This window comes from Belonocnema kinseyi, chromosome 10, assembly GCF_010883055.1.
Source record: "Belonocnema kinseyi isolate 2016_QV_RU_SX_M_011 chromosome 10, B_treatae_v1, whole genome shotgun sequence".
Lineage (NCBI taxonomy): Eukaryota > Metazoa > Arthropoda > Insecta > Hymenoptera > Cynipidae > Belonocnema > Belonocnema kinseyi.
In genome coordinates, this window is record NC_046666.1 from 8,631,341 (window position 1) to 8,641,260 (window position 9,920).

General features: G+C 33.8%; 1 protein-coding gene across 1 annotated transcript in view; it reads left to right on the forward strand.

Moving 5' to 3' along the window:
- Positions 1-972, forward strand: part of LOC117181718 (kinesin-like protein CG14535) — a 223,153-nt gene extending 222,181 nt beyond the window's left edge. Inside the window, exon 11 of the mRNA XM_033374662.1 lies at positions 903-972. The gene's annotated coding sequence lies outside the window, so the exon portion shown is untranslated. The remainder of the gene's footprint in view (positions 1-902) is intronic.
- The last annotated feature ends 8,948 nt before the right edge of the window (positions 973-9,920 follow it).

Consider the following 9,920-nt stretch of genomic DNA (forward strand, 5'->3'; position numbering starts at 1 on the left):
GATTTCACAAAGATTTCGGATAGTTTAAAAAGATTTTCACAATAACTTCAATGATTTGCCAAAAATTTCAACAATTTAAAAATATATATTTCAAAAATATTCTAAATATTTTATAAAGATTTTAGTGATTTTCCAAAGATCTCAATTATTTAAAAAATTTTATCAAATATTCATAAAATATAAAAAATATTTCACAAATATTTCGCAAAGATTTCGGTTAGTTTAAAAAGTTTGATTACGACGTTAATGATTTCCTAAATATTTCAACAATTAAAAAAATGTAAAAACATATTTTTTAAATATTCTAAATATTTTATAAAGATTTCAATGATTTCCCAAACATTTTACAAAGATTTGAAAAATTTAAGTGATTTTCTAAAGATCTCAATCATTTATAAAATATTTAAAATATTTAAAAAATGGTGTAAAGATTTTCAGACATTTCACAAATATTTCAGTGATTTTTGAAAGATGTCAATCTTTAAACAACATTGTTACATATTTATAAAATATTTGAAATATTTCGCAAAGATTTAGGATACATTTAACAGATTTCACGGGTTACACCGCATTCTCAAAGATTTCAACAATGTCACAAATATTTCCAAATATTAAAAAAACATTTCACATATTCGACAAAGATTTCAGTGATTTGCGAAAGATTTCAAAGATTTCAAATATTCGACAAAAATTTGAAAAAATTAGAAAGATTACAAATATTTCACTACGCGGTTGAGTCCTGCGACACTATTTCCTGCGCAGTAATGCCATGCGACTCTTAGCCTGCGCAGTAGATTCCTGCGACTCTAATGCTGCGCAGTAGAGTTCTACGTCTCCCATGACTGCGCCCTAGATTCCTGCGACACAAATGGCTGATTAACAACTAAAATATTTATTTCTAGTGCACGTGGAGAATATTATGGACTGGCGAGATCCAGCTTTCTTAGAGGCTCTCGAGTCCGAGACCTTTATCCTTCAGAAGAGAGTAGAAGCCTGCAAGAGTCACGTGATTCTGGTGACCTGTTTCGACTCGTATCCCCGAAAAATCCCGCGACCGATGGACTCACCCGGGACTAGAATCACCTAACAAATATTCGGATCAGCACGGATGACCTCGTGCTGATCATCTGACGACTGGTCACTCGAATTTACTACACGAATCGAGCGATTTCACTTTTTGTTTTCACAGTTTGACCTCGCTCGACCTCGTTCGCTAGTTTGTTAATAAATAAGCATTACTAAAAAGACTTTAACTCAAAGTTGGGATTATAAGTTTGTAGGAAATTGTGACTGACATGTATAAATGAGATATAGAATTGAGTGCTTTAATTTTTCATGTTTTTAAAGAAGAGCGCCTATAGTTTAATAGCGCTCATGTTCATGTTCATGTTTTCAATTTAAAAGCTTTTCGAAATTAAAGCATTGCAACTCGGAAGCTTCAATTTAGCAGGTGTCTAAAATTAGAGCTTCAACCGTTTTTCTACGTTTTCTACGTTTTCTACGTTTTCTACGTGAGTATTCAACTTTTTTTCAAAATCGTTCTCATCATCGCATTTTAAACATCTCGCTGAGACTGAGAGATTGCAGAGGCAACAGGTAGACAATTTACTTCCAACTAAGACTGTTTGCTAATTTCACTTTTTTATTTTTGTTTTAATGAGAGATAGAAAGAAATCGTGTGTGGGATTCGATAAACGTCGATGTTATAACAGAATGGATTTTGACATTTACTTTATTACAGGGTCCCTAGCGAACCGCGTGAGCAAAACTGTTACGCTAGGGTGTGATCATTTTGTTCACAATTTCCGCTAGGGATTCAATTTACCCTTTTTGAAATCTTATCAGGTTTTCCTCTTCAATTCTCTCAAAAACTATGAATTTTGAATTTTTTTGTAACTTTTGCTTCCCATTTTTATATGTAACTTTTATACAGAATTTTTTACTTCCAATTTTAACGATTTTCGTGTTTTTTATTATCGATTTTTAATTTACTTTCGTAAATACTTAAGGGCTATTCATAAACTACGTTACCAATTTAAGCGTAGTAATAATTTTGAAAATTTTCCCTTTTTTTCATTCCTCTTTCCCCCTCTTTTCAAAGAAACGTCCGATTTTCTCGTTTTTTCGCTTAAATGCGAAATGAATTAATATAACCTAATAAGAAAAATTTAACTATTTTTGGTTAAAGGTTCATTCCTTTTTTTAAGTGTAAAATTATATTTTTGGTTGATAATTCACCTCTTCTGGTCAAAAATTCTGCTATTTCGCTGAAAATTGAATTATTTTGTAGAAATTTCAACTATTTTTTTTTTCGAAAAGTAATCTTTTTTTAAAATAAAAATTCAATTACGTGGTTGAAATTTGAACTACTTTGTTTACAAGTCATTTTTTATCAGTTAAAGACTCATCTCTTTGGTTGAAAATTGGTGGAAAATGTATCATTTTAAACAAAAAATACATCTTTTTAGTTGAGAATTCATTTCTTTTTAGTAGAAAATTAATCTTTGTGTTTAAAAATTAGTTTTTTTTTTGTTAAAAATTCAACTATTTATTACAATTTTGAACTATTTTTGTTCAAAAGCAATTTTTTTTAAAGATAAATCATTTTAATTAAAAATTCGCCTGTGGTTGAAAATTTAACTATTTTGTTAAAAGTCATCTTTTTTGCTTAAAAACTCAAATACGTGGTTGAAATTTGAACTAATTTGTTATAAATTCAATTTTTTGGCTAAAGATTCATCTCTCTGCTTAAAAACTGTACTATTTCTTGAATATATGTTTCTTTTATGATTAATTTTTTTTAGAAAATAAAAGTTAAACTATATTATTTTTTGTCAAAAATTTATCTTTTTTGGCTAAAAATAAATCTTTTTATTTGGAAATTCGTCTTTTTTGTCAGCTAATTAATCTTCATATTCAAAAATTATTTGTTTTTTTTTCGTAAAAATTTAACTATTTATTTCAATGTTGAATTTAATTTTGTTTAAAAGCAATTTTGTAAATGATAAATAGTTTTAAATAGAAATTCGTCTCTTGGTTGAAAATGTAACTATTTTGTTAAAAATTTCTACTTTTTCATTGAAATATAGTGTTTTTTCTTTAAATTAAAATCTTTCTGGTTGAAATATAAACTATATATAAATGTTAAAGATTCATTAAATAAGAATTTATATTTTTAAATAAAAACTAATTTTTTCAGTTGAAAATTCAACTATTTGGTTCGAAATTCATTTATTTGATTGAAAATTCGTACTTTTTATAAACAATTAATTTTCTGCTTTAAAAAATCATCCTTTTTGTTTAGAATTCGTTTTTTTCCGTCGAATTTAAATATTTTTGATTTTAAATTTAAATTTTTTTTGGCTGATATATCAACTATTATGTGCTTTATCGAAAATTTATATTTCAGGGTTAAAAATTAACTTTCATGTTGAAAATTCATATTTTCAGCGAAAAAATTAGATTTTTTGCAGAAAATTAGTCTTTTTAGTTTGAAAAATGTATCTTTTTTGAAAAAAGGATCAGGTATATACAAGTATTTGGTGAAAAACTAACTTTTTTGTTGAAAATTCCCACTTTTGATGTGAAAATTCAATATTTCTTGAGATCATTCGTTTTTTTTGGTTTAAAAAAACTCATTTTTTTAGTAATATTTTTTTCTTCTGTAAAATAATGCAACTATCTGTTTGCAAATTCTTGTATTCTATTAAAAGCTCGTCTTTTTTGGCAAAAAAATTAATCTTCGAGATTTTAAATTCATTTTCTACTGTAAATTCAACTACTAACGCAAATACAAATTGATTAAAAATTTTAATGATTGGTTTGAAAAGTAATTTTTTTACTTGAAAATTTAACAATAAAATTATATTTTTGATTTAAAACGTAGCTTTTTCAGCTCAAAATTTAAGTATTTGATTTAAATTTTAAAATGTCATTAAACATTTAACTTCTTCGCAAATTCAATTATAATGTTGAAAATTCAAACATTTTTTTTTTAATTTATGTTTTGTATAGAAAAGTTCTTGGTCAAAAATTCATCTCTCTTGGTTGCAAATTCAACCGTCTTCTCAAAAAATGGTCTTTTTTTACTTGAAAACTCAACCATTTTCATGAAAATGCAATCTTTTTGGTTAAATTTGAATCTTTCTTGGTTTTAGAAATTCATCCTTGTAGTATCAAATCTTTGTTGGTAACTTAGTTAATGTACGGCCCATTTAGAATTGATTTCAAAGTTTTTTAAGGAGAGGATTTCTTTGTTTAAGTCAGAGTGTGATCGAAATCGAACTGACTTTTCCGAAATCGACGTACTGCCAAAATCGCTATACGATTAGCAATTAAACGAAGGCCGTAAGTAATAATATTAATGCACGCACGTTAATTCAAGATAATATCGTAGCTTTAATCGTTACCGCAGTTACCGCACTTTGTAGGACTCTTATAATTCACTTAGAGAGACTCAAGTCATTAAAAGGCAATCAATATTGCTCGTAACTTCCATGGTAGCGCGAAACGACCGAATTCGTCAGACAATACGCGACTCGTCCTCATATCTGTTTCAGGCCGATATCATAAGTAGTGCGATCCTTGGTCGGCCCTGGTTCTCTTGTGACCCTGATCCTTGTGTGACACTGATCCTTGTGTGCCACTCATCCTTGTGTGCTACTGAGCCTTTGTTTTTCTGCTCCTTGTGTGCCACTGATGATTGCGCGGCTCTGATCCTTGTGTGACGCTTATCCTTGTGTGCTACTGATCCTTTGTTTCTCTGCTCCTTTTGTGCCACTGATAATTTCGCGGTCCTGACCCTTGTGTGACACTTATCCTTGTGTGACACTCAGCCTTGCGTGCCACTGATCCTTTTTATTTCACTGGTCCCTGTGCGGCCCTGGTCCTTGTGTGGCACTGAGTCTTGTGTGCTATTCTACTGATCCTACTGATCGTTTGTCGCCCTGATCCTTGTGTGCACAGATCCTTGTGTGCCACTGATTCTTGTATGACACTGATCCTTGCGCGGCCCTGGTCCTTGTGTGGCACTGAGCTTTGTGTGCTATTCCACTGATCTTATTGATCCTATGTCGCCCTGATCCTTGTGTGCCACTGATCCTTGTGTATCCTACTGATCCTACTGATATTTTGTAGCCCTGATCCTTGTGTGGCACTGATCCCTGCGTGCAAGTGATCCTTGTGTCCCCGATCTTTGTGTGACATTCATCCTTGTGTGTCACTGATCATTGTGTGCCCCTTATCCTTGCGTGGCACACAAGGATCAGGGACACAAGAATCAGGGCCGAACAAAGATCAGTGGCAACTTATTCTTGTGCGGTCCTTGTATGGCACTGAGCTTTGTGTGCCACTGATCCTTGTGCGATCCTTGTATGATTCTTGTGTATCCTACTGAGCCTACTGATATTTTGTAGCCCTGATCCTTGTATGCCACTGATCCTTGTGCGGCCCTGGTTCTTGCGTGCAAGTGATCTTTGTGCGCACCTGATCCTTGTGTCCCTGATCTTTGTGTGACACTTATCCTTGTCAGTGGCAACTGATCCTTGTGCGGCCCTGATCCTTGTATCCCTGATTCTTGTTTGACAGTGATCCTTGTGTGCCACTGGTCCTTTTCTCGACATGATCCTTGTCAGCCTGATCCTTGTGTGCCACTGATCCTTTTGCGGCTCTGATCCTTGTGTCCCTGATCCCTGTGTGCCCCTGATCCTCGTGTGCCCCTGATCCCTGTGTGCCCCTGATCCTTGCGTATCACTGATCCTTGTCTCCCTGATCCTAGTGTGACACGAGTCCTTGTGTGTCACTGATCCTTGTTTGATACAGTTCCTTATATTCTGCTGATCCTTGTGCGACTGTAATCCTTTGGCTGATCCTTGTTTGTCTCTTATCCTTGTGCGACCCTGGTCCTTGTATTTACCTGATCCTTATTTACTCCTGATCCTTGTGTGCCCTTGATCCTTTCGCGACCCTGATGCTTATATTGCCCAAATCCCTCTATGGCCCTGATCCTTGTGTGCCACTTATCCCTGTGTGCGCCTCCGGAATCCCAGCAGGCAGTCTCCCACCACCAGCGCACCAGTGTAAGAAAAAGACTGGTGAGAAAACAGTGCGCTTGTGGTGGGAGTGCTGTCATCACAGGTTCCACAGAGGCCAGACCGTGCGTACGATTTAGTCTTGAAGCTGGTGTGAGGGCCAGACGGAGACTGCCCGAATTCCTCACGTAGCTCTCAAAACTCTGTCACACTTAGAAAATGACTTCCAAGTTTGCACTCGATGGAAAAATAGTGTAAAGTTCTTCCTAAAAATGGCCTGTTGAGCTGCGTGAGCCATACCTTTAGTCTTCACAATCAGAACATTAAAATCGTTTTCAAGCTTCTCAAAAAAAGCATATCTTTTTGAAGCTTCAGTCTCTGATTTGTTAATAGAAGAACAATTATTTTATTTTTGAAATATTTTTGAAAAACTTGAAAAGGATTTTGAACGATTCTGTGTTTCTCTTAAGTAGACCTCTCTTTTATCATTTTTCCATCATTTGTTACAACTGTTGAGAATTTTGTATTGTTCTTACGAATTACAATTGGAAACAACCATCAACCGCACAAAAAACTGAGGAGAGTTTAAGAAGGAGCGTAAGAACTTCCATTATGGTTGTCTTTTCCCGAAGAATTTTTTTTGTTAAAACACTTGAAAAATAGTCACGTCCAGCTTTGTAATTTTTTCTATCGGACAATTGGAGCTCTCAAAATTTGTACATTTATTTGAAGTTTACTATAAGTAAAGAGCTAATCCCGAGCTCTCGTTGGTCGATCTCATAGGCCAAATGCATTGCCAAGGGAGCCAGTCCGTCTGTCATAAATATTGATCTACTTCTAAATCCCTTCAAGATATTGTATCATAGTCATTGTATTATATTTATATTTTATATGTACAAATTAGAAATGTAATTTCTTGTAATAAAGATCAATTTACAATGTGTGTGAATCCTCTTTTTTAATTTTAGTTTCCTTTTCCGTCCGCAGAAGTATTAAGAAAAATAAAAAATCAGTGCAAAAACTCCTTAAAAAGTAGGGGTTTAGAGAAAAAAGTGAATGGAAATGAAGGGAGAGGACGTGAGAGAGTATAGATTAGTGAAGGGGAAGTTGAGAAAGTAAAATGAAATAAGGGAGGGGAAGTGGGAGAAGTTAAGGGAAATAAGTGGAGGGTTAGTGGGGACAGTAAGGGGATGGAAAGTAGAATAAATTATGGGAAATGGGTGGAGTAAGAGAAGAGGAATGAGGAAAGATGCTTGGTAATGAGGGATGGAGAAATAAGGGGAGAGGATTTTGGAAAGATAAGTGGTTGTTTGGGACGAGGAAGTAAAGAGAGGGTAAGCAGGCAGATCAGTGGTAATGAGGAGAGGAAATAATAGTAATAAATAGTAGGAAATAGTAGTGGAAATGAGGAAATGGGAAGTAGGGACAATAAGGGGAGTGTCAGTGGAAGTAGAGGAAGTAATGTAAAAAGAGTGGGATGTCAAGGGAAAATAGGGACAATATGGTGGAGGGGACGTAGAGGAAGTGATGGAAAATGAGTGAAGGGGAAGTAGAAAGAATAAGAAAGAGAAATTAGGGCGAATAAGGGAAAAAGTGGAGGTAGAGTAGGGGAAATGCGAATAATATGGCAAGAGTGTGAGAGGAAATAAGGGAGGGAAAGTCGAGAAAGTGATGGAAAATGATGGCAGAGGTAGTACGGGGAAATGATAGAAGGGGACGTAGGGAAAATTAGAGAAGATAAAATGAGAGAAGATGAAGTAGATATGAAGGGACAAGGGAAAGTGGGATATAATAAGGATAGGAAAAATTACAGTAGGAAATTAGTAGAATTAAGGTGAAGTAGGGAAAATAATAAAACATAAGGGTTAGTAGGGGAGGGAAGTATTTTTTGGGGAAGCGATGAAAAGGGAGGGTAATTAGTGAAATGGGAAAAGCGGAATACGGGAAATAAGAGTGGTCAGGGGGAATATAGGAAGCAACTGAAAATGATTGGAGGGTAATGGAAAATAATATTTAACAGTGTGAATGGGAAAAGGAGAAGTAGAGACAATAAGGGGGGAATCAGGGAAAGTATATAAAGTAATCGGATATAAGTGAAATGGAAGGGGAATAAAATGGGAATTAGAGGAAGTTATACGAAGTGAGTAAAGGGGCAATACGGGAAATAAGAGAGAGAAAGTAGGGGGAATATGGAAAGGTATAGTACGGAAATTGAGGGGTGGGAAAAAGAGTAAATGCGAGTAATATAGCAATGGTCTGAGGGGAAGTAAGGGGGGGCAGAGAAAGTGGTGAGAAATAAGTTTAAGAAAAGGTGAAATAAAAGAGGAATTAATATTTGATAGTCGACATACAGGAAGTGATGGAAAATGAGTGGAGGGAAAGGGGAAATAAAAGAGGGATTTTAAGAAGTTATAGGAAATGACTTATCAGGAAGTAGGGGAAATGAGAGACAGGAAGTAGGAGGAATAAGAGAGCGATAGAGATAGGAATTAGGGGGAATAGGGGAAGGTAGAGTAAGGTAGATGAGTGATAAGAAAATGGGAAACTTCCAGTAATGTGTCGAGGGTGTGGGAGAAATAAAGGAGGGAAAGTAGAAAAAGTGATGGAAAATAAGGGAAGGGAAATAAAAGAGAATTAGAGGATGTTATGGGAAATAAGTGAAGCTGAAGTAGAGGAAACAAGAGAGAAAGTAGGGGCAGTAGGGCAAGCTAGAGTAAGAGAAGTCAGGGTTAGAAAAAAGGAGAAATTCAAATAATAAGACTAAAATTGACTGGAATGAATTCAAGTACAATAAACTAAAAGAAAATGAGCTAAACGGAAATAAAATGAACTGAAGTGAGCTAAAATAAAGAAAAAACAAGAAAAATAAAATAAAATTATATAAAATTGAAAGACTTGAGTTAAAATAAAAAAAAAAGAACGAACTTTCTGCCATTGCGGAATTTCCCATGAGACCGAACACCTTTTTCAGCTTTGGCAGAGCCAACGTTACGGAAAGTTCCGTAACAGAATTCCGTGCCTGAAATGAGACCAAATGAAATAAATAGAAAGAAAATGAAATATAATAAACTGAATTAAACTAAAACGAAAAGAGGTGCAATAAAATAAAATAGAATGAGCTGAAATGAAATAAAATGAAAATGAAATTAAGCAAAAGAAAATAAATCGCAACAAAATTAAATTAAATAAGCTGATCAAAGATAAAAACGAGCTAAAAGGGCGAAATTCAGTGAAATAAAAAATTGAGTGAAAGGAATTAAAATGAGCGGAAATGTACAGAAATTAGATAAGGAGCAATAAAATGAGGTAAAATCAACTTAAAGTAACAAAAAACGAGCTTTGACGCTTCTGAAAACCCATTTAAGTGGATGATACCAAGATATAGGGATCATTATCATCTTATATGTAAATTATGTAGGCCCTCCCATGAAAACTGTAATCTGAACTGTTTTATCATTAAAATAATATATTAAATATCATTAAAACAAAATAACTAAAATTGACTAAAACGATAAAGTGTTACAAAATGAAACAAAATGAGCTAAATTGAAGGAAATTGAACTAAAATGAGCTGAAATAAAACAAAATGAACTAGGATAGAATGAAATTATATAAAATTAAATAACATAATCGGAAATGACTAAAATGATACAAATTGAATAAAATTAAATAAACTTTAATAAATAAATTGATGTATAAAGTTTACCGTAATATTATTCAGTGCTTAAAATCAAACAAAACGAGATAACTTGAAATAAAGAAAAATAATGTAAAATTAACTGAAATAAGCTTATTATTACACCATTAAGCCATTTCCCTTTCGGGGTAGGCGTGACTCACTCGGCAGGGGAAAGGAGTAGTGTGTGGATGGGATAGAGATTTTTCAGATTG